The sequence below is a fragment of the Oncorhynchus nerka genome, linkage group LG8, assembly GCF_034236695.1.
Source record: "Oncorhynchus nerka isolate Pitt River linkage group LG8, Oner_Uvic_2.0, whole genome shotgun sequence".
In the NCBI taxonomy this organism is placed as follows: Eukaryota; Metazoa; Chordata; class Actinopteri; order Salmoniformes; family Salmonidae; genus Oncorhynchus; species Oncorhynchus nerka.
In genome coordinates this window covers 34398891-34415481 of record NC_088403.1, presented here as the reverse complement: position 1 = coordinate 34415481, position 16591 = coordinate 34398891, and the positions used below count along the sequence as shown (strand labels likewise).

At 43.0% G+C, this 16591-nt stretch overlaps 1 protein-coding gene across 8 annotated transcripts in view; it reads right to left on the bottom strand.

Moving 5' to 3' along the window:
• Positions 1-14667, bottom strand: part of LOC115133173 (non-muscle caldesmon-like) — a 56324-nt gene extending 41657 nt beyond the window's left edge. For 3 of the 8 annotated variants that reach the window (XR_003864174.2, XM_029666127.2, XM_029666129.2), the window contains exon 1: positions 14369-14662. The gene's annotated coding sequence lies outside the window, so the exon portion shown is untranslated. Of the gene's footprint in view, positions 1-14368 lie in introns of all 8 variants that reach the window. The other 5 variants (XR_003864173.2, XM_029666132.2, XM_029666130.2 and 2 more) reach the window with 5 other exon arrangements.
• Positions 14668-16591: the final 1924 nt, after the last annotated feature.

Sequence of the window (16591 nt, the reverse complement as noted above, 5' to 3'; positions counted from 1 at the left end):
AGCCAAAGTCATACCATCTGATCTGAAATCTAACCCTAACCCTAACCTTAACCACACTGCTAACCTTGAATTAAGACCAAAAATAAAATAATACAAATTATTGCATTTTTACAATATAGCCAATTTTGACTTTGCAGCTGGCCTATCTAGTGGAAATCGCACGGTTCTGTCTCCAGGACAAGATTCATGACAATAAATGTCAACCTGCGCTCTTGACACAGGATATCAACAGCCTTTGTCTCATGTAATTCCACTAGGACATACAGTACACTAACTGTCTCCATATTCTTTCTATACCGACGTTGGTATGAAGCCACTCTACAGCAGTTTGACAGAAGGGGTTAGGGGTGGGGGGTTACTAAATGAATCCTATTTAGTGGACAGGAAACTCACTCAGTGAAAACACACTCACTCACGACCGGGGACTTTGACGAATGACTCTCTCACCCCACCTTTTCATGAGAATAGCTTCCTCTTCCTTCATCCTGTCTGCGTCCCAAATGTCACCCTATTACCTATATAGTGCACTTCTTCCAAAGTAGTGCACTATGTAGGGAATAGGGCGCCATTTTTCTGCGTCCCAAATGTCACCCTATTACCTATATAGTGCACTTCTTCCAAAGTAGTGCACTATGTAGGGAATAGGGCGCCATTTTGGGACACGCCCATTTGTGACAACTCGCCATCTTGACACCTGCCGTCTTTTAGTAGAAACACCCTCCAAACGGGCCCTGAACCCCTCCTCGACAGATCATTCATCTGAGGTTCACTGACCAGAGAGAGTAGCAGGGTGTAGCAAGGCTGGGGTGTTGACACCTACATGATGTGTTTTACTCAAAGCAAAGCACTACTGATGCCAGCACAACCAAAAGGTCTGGATCTGCTACTCTGGTATTGCTCTCTGTCTGCAGTTTGGGGGCCACTCGGGACAGGAGTACGTCCTGTACCAAAATAGACCTGTGTGTCACTAGAGGCCCCATAGTAGGGGCCCTTACTCGTGTATGGAGCATGAGCAAGATGGAGCATGATAACATAGTGAAGCGTGAGTAACAGTCCCACCAAACCGTCGATCCGAGGCATTCCTAGTCGATCGCTAAACATTTCTAGAAAATAATAACGATAAATTCAATCATTCCTACATTTTTCTGTCTCGCGCTGTTGGCAGTAGGTGGACTTGTTTCAGCTGCCCTGCATGCCGGGGAGGCGAAGTGTTCCCATTTCATGTGTCTGAAGGTCCAAACTCCGCGTGCCCAGAGAGCAAATCAAGCGTACCTATAGGCCTACCTCTAGCCAATCGGATTGCTCAGATCATGTCTCTGTCTGCACCTTCATTGAGCGTACAGCAAAGTAAGTTGATACTGTGATTTCAAAACATCGAAAACCATGACTAGAGAGAGACTGTCAATGAATACAGCAAAGAGCTTTCGTTTTTATGAGTGAGTTCATGTTTAAGTTCATACTCAGCAGCACTGTCAACACTTTTTATTAAAACACTGCTATATGCCATAAAATGCGCTTCTCCACTTGCGCTGCAACCAGCAATGCAGCTTCAATGAATGAGTAGCAAAGTCTATCTATAGGCTTGCGTTGTTGTTATTATTATTATTATCAGCTTGTGTCTTTTTTTTAAATCAAGGAATATTTCACTTTCTCTGGTCATAGGAGTAACAACATGAGTTGGTGCAGAAATAATGCAATGTGACTCGAGTTTCGCCGCCAGCTGGAATACGGTCGCCCCTTTTTGGTCAGTCTTAGCTGAGGGACGAGAGCTGAGGGACGAGAGCTGAGGGACGAGAGCTGAGGCGAGCTGAGGGACGGTCCGACTGCGAGATGCTCTCCCTCCGCTGAGATTGACCAACAAATCCAGGCACAATCAGTCCAGTAAAATAAAGAAAGCACATTATTTATACACACTGAGCTGTGCCTCACAAGTAATACAACAAGATCATATACCTCGAGTTTTGAAATATACTTTGAAAATTGTCTGAGAAGAACAACATTGGCAGGGCAATTCAAGCCTAGCCAATATGCACCGATAATGTATTGGGCCTATAGCCAACTACAGACATCATTGCTACAGAACTTTTTTGAATGTTGCATAGGCCTACGTTTCTTTTAAGTCAAGGTTTTAAAAGAATTCTGAGCCGTAGATCTCGGTCTTCATTATGACTCAGAAAGTGATCTCGACTCAGAAAAGTTTGGGGAACCGCAGGCCTATACAGTACATGTATAGCATGACAACATCACAAGAGTTGTCTACAGTATACAGCATGGGACCATAGAGGCTAGAATGTCCCCTGGTAAGCAGCTTATTATAGTTTGGGCCCCTATTCATATTCCATCTCCCATATGGTACATACATAGTGATTCATATAGTGAATCATATAGCTAGACAGGACAGGCACTCAGCCACCAGGCCTACAGACCAGTGTTCCTGCTGTAATCCCCTCTTGATTTGACAAGAACAAGATATTTAAAACACCGCCTCTTTAAGGGTCCCAGGGGATCTGGGCTGAGCTGCCCAATTTTCTCCACATAATTATTATGACCCAGAGCAGTGGGGAACGGACTCAGACAGACACCGTATCTGTCACGGCACCTGGAACACATGTTCTGGAACATACAAATGTATTTCTCATAAAGCCCTGAGAAGTTCCTGATGTGTCTTGTAAAGGGAAAAAAAACAAGTATCGTACACCAAAACATGTCTGACAAGTTTCCCCCATAAAAAAACGTAATTATGTTTTGCGGAGATTGAGAGACCCTTCGATTGCCAGGAGGAAGAAAATGTGGCTATACTTTCGAGAGAAAAAAAATTACTGGGGAAAAAAAGATGAATGAAAACATCTGACTGATTTATGTGCCTGGTCTGTATCACAGTTGGAGAAATGCCTTCCTGTCATGCCTTACATGGAAACATACAAGCAGCACGAGCCGCAAAGAAGCCATGGCGCAACCGCTTACACACCAGGAGACGCTTGTGAGGCCTGCTCAGAACATGACACAGGCACTGACAGATGTTTGTGTATCGCCTTTGTGTATTCTGTCTGTGTCTACCCAGGGGGCCGTGTTGCCCCACAGAAAATTGGTACCATGATTACTGCCTCAAAATGACACGTTTTTACCTCAGAGCATACATTTTCATCAATCCGATCGTTTAGCCACGCGCAAATCTGCAAATCAGGCTGTGGAATGTGCTTCCTGAAGCGTTGCGCAAGGATATTCAAGGGTATTATGTGACAAGAGATCTTTCAAAATAAGGGGCCTGTTGCATTCCTGGGAAGAGATAGGAGAAAGATAGGGGAGAGAGAGAGAGAGAGAGAGAGAGAGAGAGAGAGTGAGAGAGAGAGGGGTGGGAGATAAAGAGAGAGAAGATTAAGATTCTAGCTCGAGCACGATGACCTCACCGAGGGCTATTACTCTGAGTGGACGAGAAAGGTGGAGAGGTCCAGCATTTAGGCTACTTCGAGACCCCTTGGGAAAACATTTTTGGTTTGTTTAGTGAACAAATACGTTTAAAAAAAACAACTGTCGGGATAACTGATTATAATGGAGCTCGTTGTGACGGAGTTTGGAGCTTTTAGCTGTGATGGCTGCCGGAGCGGTTTTTGTTTTTGAAATACGAGGAAGAGATAGAGGACGAGGTCTGTTGCTCTTTGCATCCAAGCGTCACTCAGCAGGCCTGAGCACATCTGTATGGGGGGGGGGGGGGGTCACTGCATTGGGGCTAAAGGCAAGGTGTAACACAAAGAGGTGTTCAGTAGCAGTGCAGACTGATGAATGGGAATGGGAGTGGAAACTGTGACCAGAGACAAGGGCTAATTTATCAGTCAAGCTCCTCTCTTCCGTAAACTCCTATCTGTTGAGGTTGTCATTGCACTGCTAAAACCATGGTCTTAACTGTGATGTGATGGATGTAACGAAGCTGTCGTCTAGTCAAGTCTACCTACCACCACCACAACCAAATCCCTTGGTGAGAAATCCGTGAGGGAACTGGGCCATTCTAAACCATCCACTTCATTTTGAAGAGCCATATCAACAACACCGCCATCTTAGACAGAAACCAGGAGTCTCCTATTCCAACCCTCTTGGTGTTCTAGAGATGCCTTGCTACGGTGCAATGTCTAGATCTGTCTGTGTGAAATAAATATGAACGTCTATACAGTGTGTTTGCCTCTAGTGTAAATATTGCTCTTCTTCAGACTCTGAGCCTGCAGCTAGCTCAGCGTAAGGAGAGTGTGATATCATTGGAATCGATAGTGGTGAGGTTCAGCTCCTCAAGACCAAACATTCCTGTCTGAGTGGAGAGAGGAGACAACCCTTCTTGTGCCTCAGTGTTCTCCTATCCAGGAAGCTAGGCTACACTATAGGTGATCTTGTTTCTGTGCATATTTCTGCTGGATGCTATTATTAGCGTCGCAGTGGGCCAGCGGTCTGTCTGGGAGGGGTTGCAGCTCTGTGTGCCCCCCCGAGGCGCTAGTGGGGGCCAGAAGCCATTGATCTCCATAAAGCACAGGTATATATATCTTCTCCTAGTCCTATCTGTCAATGGGCCCCATCCGCACGCAACCTCCACACGCAAACAAAACAAAATCTCAATAGATCTCAGTAGCATAGCCATTTTTGTCAGTGAAACATCTCGAGCGTTGGCAGTGTGTTAAATTATGTCAACTCAGCGGTGCTAGTCTGTCAGGACAGAAGGCCGTTCCCTTCTCTTCTTCTCCCCGTGGCTCTGACTTCTGACTCTGCTGCCAGGCATTCCAGGAAACACTAGAGCTCTAGGAGACATAACAAAGCACTCACCCTGTCTCTTTCTCTTCCTCCTTCACTCTTTCTCTTACTATCCCAGTCTCTCGCTCTCCCTTCTATCTTTCTTTCTCCATCTGCCCGTTTCTCTCGCTCTCTCCCACTACTCTTTAAAATTTTTTTTTTTTTTTATCTCTCTCTGTCTCCAGTCTTGGAAGCCTCATGGTTAGTTCTCGTGAGTGCCTTAAGTATTTTTGTAAAATGGCTCGTTGCCTCAGATATACAATTTCAGAATATAAAGTATTTTTTACGTGCTTACTAACGCTACGTCACTGACACAACTCTAGGTAAGAAGACTACTCCTCTCTTCAACATGAGGTGACATTTACTGCCAAACGAAGGATCAAATTCAGCTTTATAGGTTAATGCATGTTATTTAAACCGTCTAATTCCTAAATCTATTAGAATAACACATCTCAGACAACCATGAAATTGTAAATAATGAAGTAGTCGGTTCAGGAGAGTGCTCAGGTTCGCTTTATAGGGGTTCGTTCAGTTTTAGCTAATGGCAAAACTGGAAATGAGATTACTCTGTAAACTTAAGTATAATGGGAACAAATCTGACCCCCCCCCGGTTTATTTTCTGCTAGTAATCTGCTCAGAAGGAAAACCATCTCCTTTTCACATGATACCCATCCACCTGAGCCACGCACACACACACACAACCTTATTCACTTCCAGTCGGTTCCCTCTGTTTATGTATTGAACCTGAGTGACTGGTATTTAATTTCGGATGGGCTCAAACCCTGGGCCAGGCAGGGGTGGTGTACTATTACTGGTCATTAACTTTAACCTGAACTAATGGCTGCTTATTATCCAAGGTGGTCCCCCAGATGTCTGTCATAGTAAACGGGTGGCACAGAGCTTCAGAGCCCAGACCAGTCAGACATCCTCTCCTCTGTCCTAGAGAATCTGCCAACCCGGGGCAGACAGAGACACAGGCCTCCCCCTAACAAGCCATCATTGTTCTACTTTTTCCTGTGTTTTGTTACTCAGCTGCTGGGTTCATTAAAGCAGGGCTTAATGAGGCCTGCCAGCTTGTCACCCCCAGCACCCCTCTCTCTTCTAACCCTCACCCCTAGTACCTAACCCTATCCATCCCAAATCTCCAACCCCATCAACCACACCCCCTTCTACCCTCCTCATCCAAACCCTCTACCCATCCACCAAACCAACCCTTTAATCTACTCCCATCTCACCCAACGTCATACACCCACACCCCTTCCCTCTTCCATCCCCTCCACCACACTCCTCTCCCGAAACCTCCACCCCACCCAATCGCATGTGTTCAATCTATTCAACCCATCTCACTCAGACAGAGTTAGCCTTGTCTTGTCTTAGCTAGCTAGCAGAATGCTCCTCCTCATGAAGACCTGTCTGCATTTATCTGACGAGAGGAGAGCCATTGGGGCGGCAGGGTAGCCTAGTGGTTAGAGTGTTGGACTAGCAACCGGAAGGTTGCAAGTTCAAACCCCCGAGCTGACAAGGTACAAATCTGTCGTTCTGCCCCTGAACAGGCAGTTAACCCACTGTTCCTAGGCTGTCATCGAAAATAAGAATTTGTTCTTAACTGACTTGCCTAGTTAAATAAAGGTAAAAAAAAAATAATAATAATTAGCGCTAACAGGCCTGTAATTAAGAAGCGCTCACGCTCCATTAATGAGCGTGCTCACTTCACTTAGTCTAACCGTGCATTGCGTAAATAAGCAGCAGGGCCTAGCAGATTTGCTCCATTGTCTTTGGGTAGCCTAGCATCACACTTGTTAGCGAGTTGCTTGTTAAGAGCTGTTGTTTTGTTGACATACTGTCCTCATCTTGGCATGTGTGGAATTGACTGACTGCCACTGCTTTTTGCATTTCAATTTGTTAGCCGGTTTTCTCGGTCTGTCAGACTATTGATGCTACAGATTGGGTCTTGTTCCATTAAATAATTAGGCCTACTCATCAATTTATCTTTAACTCAAGATGGCCAGCCTGTTAGGTAGAAGGGTTTATTTTCAATAGTAATAAAACTACTTCACTATACTTGAATCAATGAATCAGCTATCTTCCTACAAGTGTACGCAGGAGAGTTGAAACCCAGCATGAATCTGAATCTGTCCCTTCTTAGCAGAGTTTTGGCTAGCACCTTAGCACCAGAACCATTGCCCTAGACCTGGGCTGTTTAACAATAACATGACTGATGGTTTCTCCCAATCACCTTGAGCAGGTCTCTTATGAGGTAAGAAATTCTCATTTGCCAGCCTCTCTGCCTGCAGAGGAGCTCTGATTAAAACCCCTTTCAAAAGGCAGTGGTTACGTCCCAAGTGGCACCCCATTTCCTCTATAGTGCGCTACTTTTGACCAGAGCCCTATGGGGCCCTGGTCCAAAGTAGTGCACTATTAAGGGAATAGGGTTCCATTTAGGACTGAAGCAGTCCACCTGCCAGCTCCATGTTACCCAACAGTGAAGTGAATTTATGAATTACCCGATACTGAAATGATTCCAAACTAACAAATTCAAGCTGGGCTCGGGTCTCGCACAGTACTGTATGTGGATGAGGGGGATACTTACATTCCCCTTTCTCTGAAGTGGGGGAGAAGTCTTTGGCATTATTAGATGCCAGGAGAAAGAGAGAGAAACACAACACACAGTAATGCACGCACACACACACACACACACACACACACACACACAATAACTGCTATATTGGGGATGGATCCTCCATGTCAGCCATTTGATGATTTGATCTCCAGCTTTAATCAGATTTCATTGCCTTCCTCTGTATGGAAGCAATGACATGTGGAGTGGAAAAGAAATGGAAGGGGAGATCTGCTCGCTGCGCCGCTCCTCTCGTTGCTTGTAATACATTCCTGAGCAACCCTCAGAGGCTTATATGTCAATGCCGGAATATGCTTCTGATTACAAGGGAGAGAGTACACTCAATAAATGCACTCTTAAACAATTACTACTGCTCCTAATACCAGCCAGAACACAGACCCCAGACCGGGCTGGCTAATTCAGGTGGATAACATTACTGGAGACAATTTGAAGGTCTGCACCTTTAAAACATAACATTTGGCTCCAACAGGAAGAAAAATGGCAGCCGTCATCGCTTCGGATTGCTGCTGTGCTGTGCAAGGGAGCGTTGTCCCTGATCCAGACAGGTCAGAAGGATCCAACTCAGGCGAACTGTGTTGATACCGTAGTTCCAAAGTCACGTCTTTTGAACTGAAGCAGCACAATCAACATAATGAAGCGACAAGGTTTGTTACATCAGTTTGTTTCAAAGGGTAAAGTACATCCTGACTTAGAGGATCTCCCAATAAAGTGTTACTCAAAGTGCAGTAGTGTTCCAACTAGCGCAGCACATCAGCACCCTGTGCCATACCAGTCAGAGCCTAGACGTGTGTGACACACAGATGAGTAACATCCTCATCTCTCGTGTGCACTCACTGTACGGAGAGTCAGCAATAAAGTGCAGAATCCTGTCTCCAGAACCCTACGCCTGCATAACTCGAGGTTTCACAGACACACAAATCATCCACTGATGTCAATCGGAGAACTCGATGCAAATCCTCCAGTTTCTCAAATTAAGAAAAAGTACCACTTTGCGTGTCTGAGCCGGAGGTAAATCCAATTGCTGTATATGAATGGTAAAATCCCTGTGTTACCTAAGAGCCTGATTCCTCCATCTGCTCTGTCCCATGAGAGACAGCATTCACCATGAAACCACCACACTCCCCTTTGCTCTCACCACCTCCACCATCCATACAGTTCCACACACGCACGTACAAACTAATTATTATTAAGTAGCTGGTTCCAACACATAAAATGATGTGTTTGCTAAAATGTTCATTCAACTAGAAATTATTTTTTGGGCTGTGGAACTAGTTACACACACTGCTGTTAACATACAACATTTCCGATACACATTGAGCATGTTCATTTATACAGTAATTAATATTCAACATTTCCTCACCTGGGATTTGAACTCACAACTACTCAGTTCACAGCGTTCTAATCTTCCAGCTACGCCACCATGTCTGTGTCAATAACTGATTTCACCTGTATTGCTACACATTGGACTTAAAAGTAAACCTCAGATCTGTTAAAAGTACACTCAAGAAAAACTATTTCATTTATCATAGTGATTAAGGAATAACATTAAAACAAAGTAATATGGCCCACCAACAACCTTACAGAAAAACCAAACATTGCTTAAATAAGTCAGTCAAATCAATAACGAGAGAATAGTCAGATTAACTGATAATTAACACAGACATGGTGGCATAGCAGTAAGCTCGTACTGCCATGAACCAAGAGATTGTGAGTTCACATTTTTTATTTAACTAGGCAAGTCAGTCAAATTCTTATTTACAATGACGGCCTACCCCGTGCCAAACCTTAACCAGTGAGGTCATGTGTTTGGAGTTGGAGAGAGAATCTATGAATACCGGCACGGGTATGAGGGAACAGATGTGTGTGTGTGTGTGTGTGTGTGTGCCTGTGTCCCAGGTGAGGACATGTTGAATACTAATTACTGTATAAATGAACGTGCATAACGCAATCATGTGTCAATCTGGTTGAAAGAGTATATGAGACAAATTGAGCAAAGACTTCATTTTAAGTTCAACATTTTCTAATGTTGGGACAACTAAAAATGTTAAGTTCAGGGAACACTTTGACCGAAAAGTTGAGTAAACAAAAAGAAAATGCTGTGGAACCAGTTATTTAATAATAATTAGTTGAAACAACTAGATTTGAGGGTGTTTTTCTTTTTTTTTAAGTGCACACACACACACACACACACACATCTGTTCCCTCATACCTGTGTCGCTATTCATAGACTCTCTCTCCATCTCCAAACACATGACCTCACTGGTCCTCCACTCAATAGCATCTTTCACACACACTGTTGGGATTTACCTCACTATATTACCTATATGACCTTTAATTCCCACAGGAACCTACAATATGGGACTTTTAAAAAAAGGTGATGAAAGCCTTGATCAGCTATGTTTGTTTAGTTTTGGTGGCTGAGGAGAGAGAGGAGGAGGGAGGAGAGGGAGAGAAATGGAATGTTAGCAGGCTGTAAAGGGGGAGGGAGGGGGGGGGCGTGAAGAAACTTCGTGCCGGTGGACTTGTCGAAGCACTAGGCATGTCTGTGGTCCCTATGGGAAGACGAAAACACAGAGCAAATCAGCTCGCAGAGACATTTCCTGTGCTTGTTTTATCAGATGAGGAAAGAAGCCCAGGGGCAAAAGGCCTGCTCAACAATGTAACACATTTTCAGCCCCGTCGCCGTTTTGGGAGCTGAACATAACACATCTTTAGAGGATGACATAAGTAGTAGTGTATGAGAATCGGGGTAGTGAACTGAACTCATGCTCCCACGATAACCCCCAGCCTTGAGGTTTATACCTTGGGGTGAAAAATGTACTTTTACCTTATAAGACCTGGGTTGAGTAAGCCAAGGGATGCTGTACCATCGCCCATCTTCTAAAAAGAGAGTTTGTTGTGTTGTGAGTTGGATGTGAAAATATCCTTATACAGCTGGTGGAGTTCTGGAGGCCTCGCTGCCTGCCAACTGGCATTCGATGGGTAAATGTGCCAATTATCAACACAGTCTGCCATGCTACCAATTAGGGAATCTGGCCTTGAATGATAGCACTTCAAAGTCGAAGAAATGTGGGAGAGGTTTGATCTAAAAGGCCTTCTAATCTGAGCCATGGCAAAAAGAACGAGTGTCAGCGTTCTTCTTCGTCACCAGGGAGAAATCCAGACTCTTCGTTCCCCAGAAGAGTTCTACTACTGCCAGACTCTCCATACCAAGGACTGAGGAGACATACGAGCCTGGTTTGGCACGGGTTCTAAAGCAATGCAGAACCTTTCCATTGCAACCTGGCTGGGTAATGAAGAACAACAAACAGAATATAAAGTTGAATTACAGAGAGGATTTCATGCCATGAGAGGAAAGATTAAAAAGGAGAGAGGAATTTTTGATTTATATAATACTAACAAAACATCTGTAAGCCACTTATTGCATATTTGCTGGGTCCTAAATAAACTAAATCTAGAGTTTCAGTTTCAGCTGGCCGCTCTTACTTCACAAATTAGGAATGCCGCATTTGACCCATTTATTTTAATCGTCACCAGTTAAGAGTTAAGCAGATTCCTTTTTTTCCCCTCAAATTTTCCAAATGTGCTCCAACTTTACCATATTATCCAACTTACTGTGTGGTTCTGGATAGGGTGCATTCAAATTACATGCTATCAAAGCTGAAAATAAATAACAGTGAGTATGCTGTGGCCAGAGTCCAGGGCAGAATCACTTGAGGTTTAGTTCCATGTCAATCATCCTCCACTTCAAATGAACTGAACGCTCCACGAGAACAGTTGTCGAGAGGACACAAATTTGAGCTTTGTACTCCAATTCGATTTCTCCCTTGGAGACATTGACGATGCCGACTCTTTCGATCAAAAATGAAGAAGAGACATCTTTGTCGTGTAACTGACAGCATATAAAGATGGCTCCTCGATCCCACAAATATATCTTGAGGCGGAAAATCTGCATAAAATCAACCCAAGTGGCAATAAACTGAACTAGGCAAAGCATGCTTGACATACTTTAAGTTGTCCATAATAAGACAAACCAGAAAATGGGCTCTGGCGAACTCTAAGAAGCCTGTGTATGATTGGATTTACATGTCAACGTGTAATCATTTTCAACTCCTTGCAGAACATTTGACAAACATAAATGGAATATATTACAATGGTAATAGCAAAAACGAACAAACGAATAGTTTGTGTTAAACAATTTCCGATGCGAGTTTCTCTTTTTCATACTTCAGTTTAGTTGGCAGCCTCTCTCAGTCGTGGTAATAGTAACTGTAGGCTTGCAGGCTGCAGCAGAGATATTAAGAACTTCTGGAACTGAATACTGCAGTGGATTAAAGCTCTGCTCGCATCACAGAGGCACTGCAGAACTCTGGGCCTGCATTTACACAGGCAGCCCAATTCTGATATTTTTTTCTCTAATTGGTCTTTTGGCCAATCAGATCAGCTCTGAAAAATATCTGATATGAAAAGATTTGATGTGATTGGTCAAAATTGTGCTGCCTTTGTAAACAGAGAGACACACAGGGGGGAAAAACTGAGATATTTCTCATGAATCCTAAGAGGACGCCACCTTTAAAAGACATTATGATTCAACTAGCCTTCTCTCAAGTACTAACTGTGTCTAACAAATAGCTTTTTCTCATAACCACAGTGTCTCCAGGCACTCCTTGAAAGAGAGAGGGCCTGGATTCACATCGTCCTCAATAACTTCATCAGCTTCTCAACCCTGAAGACAGTGGTATTGATTCCAGAGTAGAATGTGTGTTTTCACACCTGCAGGGACCTTGAACACAAGTAGCTCAGGTCAGTCAGAGAGCAATGAAAAGTTATCTAGTACAGTTAAGGGGATCTACTATATTGTTTGTGAATCTAAAGGCTGCATTTAAGCCCTGCCCTTGGCCACAATCTATCGCACACTACAGGGTGAAGCCTCAAGTCTATGTCCAAGTCCCATCCCAATGTTCCAACCTTTGGCCAACTAGGCCTAAACTTCCTTCTCTGGTCCTTGAGGGTGTATTCTCCTCCCTTCACCACTGGTCTGAAGCCATCTTTACGTCTTTTTGAGTAATGATTAAGGTTATGGAAGAACTGATCCTGAAACAGTCTGTAAATGAAGGGCAGAGAGAGCAGAGTAACGACAGCCTGTACTACAGAGGGCAAACCAGGCTCCGGAAACCCAGGGCAGTGTTCCCTACATCCTGCCCGGGCCCTAGCCCATGCCAAACCCTTGTTATCACTGTGCAGAATTACCTTCAGACCCCCCTTCCCTCTCTCTCTCTCCGCACAGCACAGCGCATTACCCAGGCTCTTTATACGCTAAAGAAAAGAAGCCGAAAGAGGCAAAAAAAAAGAGGCAGAAAGAGACGAAAAAACTAAGCCTGGCTGTTATGCATTCCAAAGGCTATTCCAATCGTCTGTCAGCAGGTTCAATCTGTTCCTTATAAGGCATTCCCCTCATATTTTCCAAACACCGCAGTGTTATCAGATACAGCTTCATGGACAATTACTGTGCTGTCTAGCTTGGAGAATTCTACAGCCCCATAGCCCCCGAACCCCCCTTTTCTACCGTTCACTCACTTCACAGCAACTGCTTTGTAATCAACCTGAGATCAAACGGAAGGCTGAGATAAACTATGTTTAAAAAAAAAAGAAAAAGAGGTGGTTGGCCCAAGTGATGGTGCGATTGCACAGGACATGATTCCTTCAAACTATTTGGATGGCTTCATTTGGAGTTATTGCAATGGTTTACTGTACCACAATGCGGTCAGATGAGAGAGAGAGAGAGAGAGACAAGGTTCTTGGAATACCACACACTGTTTGGACAGTGTTGAATCAGTGAGTGGCCTTCTACAGCCAGTTATAACATCAGCGTTTCCTGCTGCTTTGATAAACTTAGATATCAAGTTGATTACTCAGATTAATCATGGTTTAACTGGGCTCAACTGGTGCTGTGTAGCATCAGCTAGATCTACACAGGGATAAGGATTCTAGCCAACCCAGTGCAGATGGTTAAGCCTACCCCTGATGAGGGCCAAGGCTGTCATTTAGACCCCCAGTGGAGAGGACCTGACCTGATGGATCCTTTGCTTTCATGACATCCCTTGGCTCAGGCAATTGAAGACAGCTAGTATTCGTCTACAAGAGACAGTAAAATCCCACACCACAGCGCAAAGGCCATAGTTTGCTGAGACTGTCCAGTGCTGACAAAGGCTCCCCACAAATATTTTGGGATATATTTTGGGTAGACAGAAAATGAAAGGAAAGTGCTTTTAAGTGGAAAATTCTTTATTTTGTGTAAAGGAGGATGTTGTTTTGTTTATTTCTCATTTAGGTATTATTCAGTTAAAACTAATGCATTCATAATGTAATTATTTATATAGGTGTAATTCATCCTAAAGTTAGCCCACTGGCAAATACCAATCAAAAGCATAATTAAATCATCACATGCCACATTACCTGAAATTGTCAATTAATATGCAGCCTATGTATTGTCTATTATAATGGAGAGAGATCTGACTCCCATCCCTCTCCATGAGTTTGGAGACTGCCTCCTCATATTTGTCTGATAAGAATCTATGGCATGGGGCGGGTAGGGACTGAGGGGACATTCCAGAATTCACATCCAGATCGGTAATAGGTTTTGTAAAGTGATTTGCCATATAATGAAACATATTATACTCGATAACAACCACATTTCATTGTCATGCACAACTAATCTACATGAACTCTTTAATTCTTTATAGTTTAAATTTAGTTTTTGAAAAAGTTATTAGGAATCTGCTGGTGTGCAGTTTGCTGTAAAAATCTATATTTTTAAAATGACATAATAAATTGCAGCATTGCGTAGCCCCAAAAGAGCATTGCACAAGTTGTAAACATAAGCACTACGTTCGTGCGCGCTACACAAATTTCACCAAGTTAGATAAACAACACAAACAATTTCTGAGGCGCAAAACTTACCTATTGAGTTCACAAAGTAAACTATTGTTGATTCACCTGGGTAGCAAACAACCACGAAGCAGGCCAGTCAATGTAAAGAGATAGAATCTGCCTTCGGATCGGTCTGCTCCACAGTATTCAATAATAGGCTACTACAAAGCGTAAGCCCCTCCCTTCAAAACATAATCGCACACATCTCTCATAATGTTTACCGCTGGAGAGCCCTATGCATTGTCCGTAGTCTGGTCCAAGAGCTACCAAGCCTATGTATTTAAAAATTCATTCTGGCCAAACTTGTCAGTGAAAAAAAAAACACGATGTCAAAAGTCAAAAACTCAGTCCATCATTTCGTTAAAAAAGTGAAGAAATAAATGCCGACATTAAAGTAATACCACAAAAAAATCGAAGCAGCCAAAACTCACTTGCAGAATGTCCTTTTTTGGTTATCCTTCAAGGGGCCTCTGAAAGAAAATCCTCTGTCAGGAAAGATCATATGAAATGTTAATCTTGGCGAAAAAGGGGCCGTTTGCTCAAACAAACACTTAGATACTAGCATAAAAACTATTTAGAAAAAGGACTCAAAATATCCCCCATTCTTTTGATACATGTTGGGATTAACCAGGTAATAAAGTGAGACTTTTTACACATTCGTGTATTGCAGGGCACCTTTAAAGTTCTTTAGACACCGTTTTTACTCATTCAGTTATGTAATAGCCTACATTTTTGTGTGATGAATTTGGTTGAGATGTCATTCTTAGCATTCTGGTCCATTGTGACCTTTTTTTGTCAACAAATTTTTAGCAAAATGAAGTTGAAAAGCGTATTTTCCAGATGTTGACATTAGGTGCAATTTAGGTGCTTGAATTAAAGAAGAAAATAAGCATTTTCCGTACATTGAAATCAGGTGCATTTTAGGTGATAAATGAAAGGTGAAAATACATCTTTTCTGGACATTGAAAATACTTTATATCCAGATGTTCTCAGGGTAAGCACAATAATACTTTTCCAAGCCTTATTATAGGAGAGAGGTGCCAACTGAAGATTGCAACATAATGTACATAACATAATGTTCATTATTGTTCCCATCCGTCACGTGTACAGTGCATTCAGACCCCTTGACTTTTTCCACATTTTGTTACATTACAGCAGAAAATAATTCAATTGTCCCCCCATATATCTACACACAATACCCCATCATGACAAAGCAAAAACTGTTTTTTAGAAATGTTTGCAAATGTATATATATATATACACAGTGGGGAGAACAAGTATTTGATACACTGCCGATTTTGCAGGTTTTCCTACTTACAAAGCTAGAGGTCTGTAATTTTTTATAATAGGTACACTTCAACTGTGAGAGACGGAATTTAAAACAAAAATCTAGGAAATCACATTGTATGATTTTTAAGTAATTCATTTGCATTAATGCATGATGCTGCCACCGTAGGGATGATGCCAGGTTTCCTCCAGACATGACGCTTGGCATTCAGGCCAAAGAGTTCAATCTTGATTTCATCAGACCAGAGGATCTTGTTTCTCAAGGTCTGAGAGTCTTAAGGTGCCATTTGGCAAACTCAAAGTGGGCTGTCATGTGCCTTTAACTGAGGAGTGGCATTGATCTGGAGTGCTGCAAAGATGGTTGTCCTTATGGAAGGTTCTTTCATCTCTACAGAGGAACTTTAGAGCGCTGTCACAGTGACCATTGGATTCTTGGTAACCCCCCTGAACAAGGCCCTTCTCCCCAACTGCTCAGTTTGGCAGGGCGGCCAGCTCTAGGAAGAATCTTGGTGGTTCCAAACTTCTTCTATTTAAGAATGATGGATGCCACTGTGTTCTTGAGGACCTTCAAATCTGCATAAATGTTTTAGTACCCATCCCCAGATCTGTGCCTCAATACAATTCTGTCTCAGAGCTCTATGGACAATTCCTTCGACCTCATGGCTTGGTTTTTGCTCTGACATGCATTGTCAACAGTGGGACCTTATATAGACAGGTTCCTTTCCAAATCATGTCCAATCAATTTCATATACCTGTAACGGTTGTCGTCGGGAGAAAGAGAGGACCAAGGTGCAGCGTGGTAAGTATTCATTGTAATGTAATAAAGAATGAATACTGAAACCAAAACAATACACGACAAACGAACAGTCCTGAACGGTGCAACAAAACACAGAACAGAAAATAAACACCCACAAAACACAGGTGGAAAAAGGCTCCCTAAGTATGATTCTCAATCAGAGACAACTA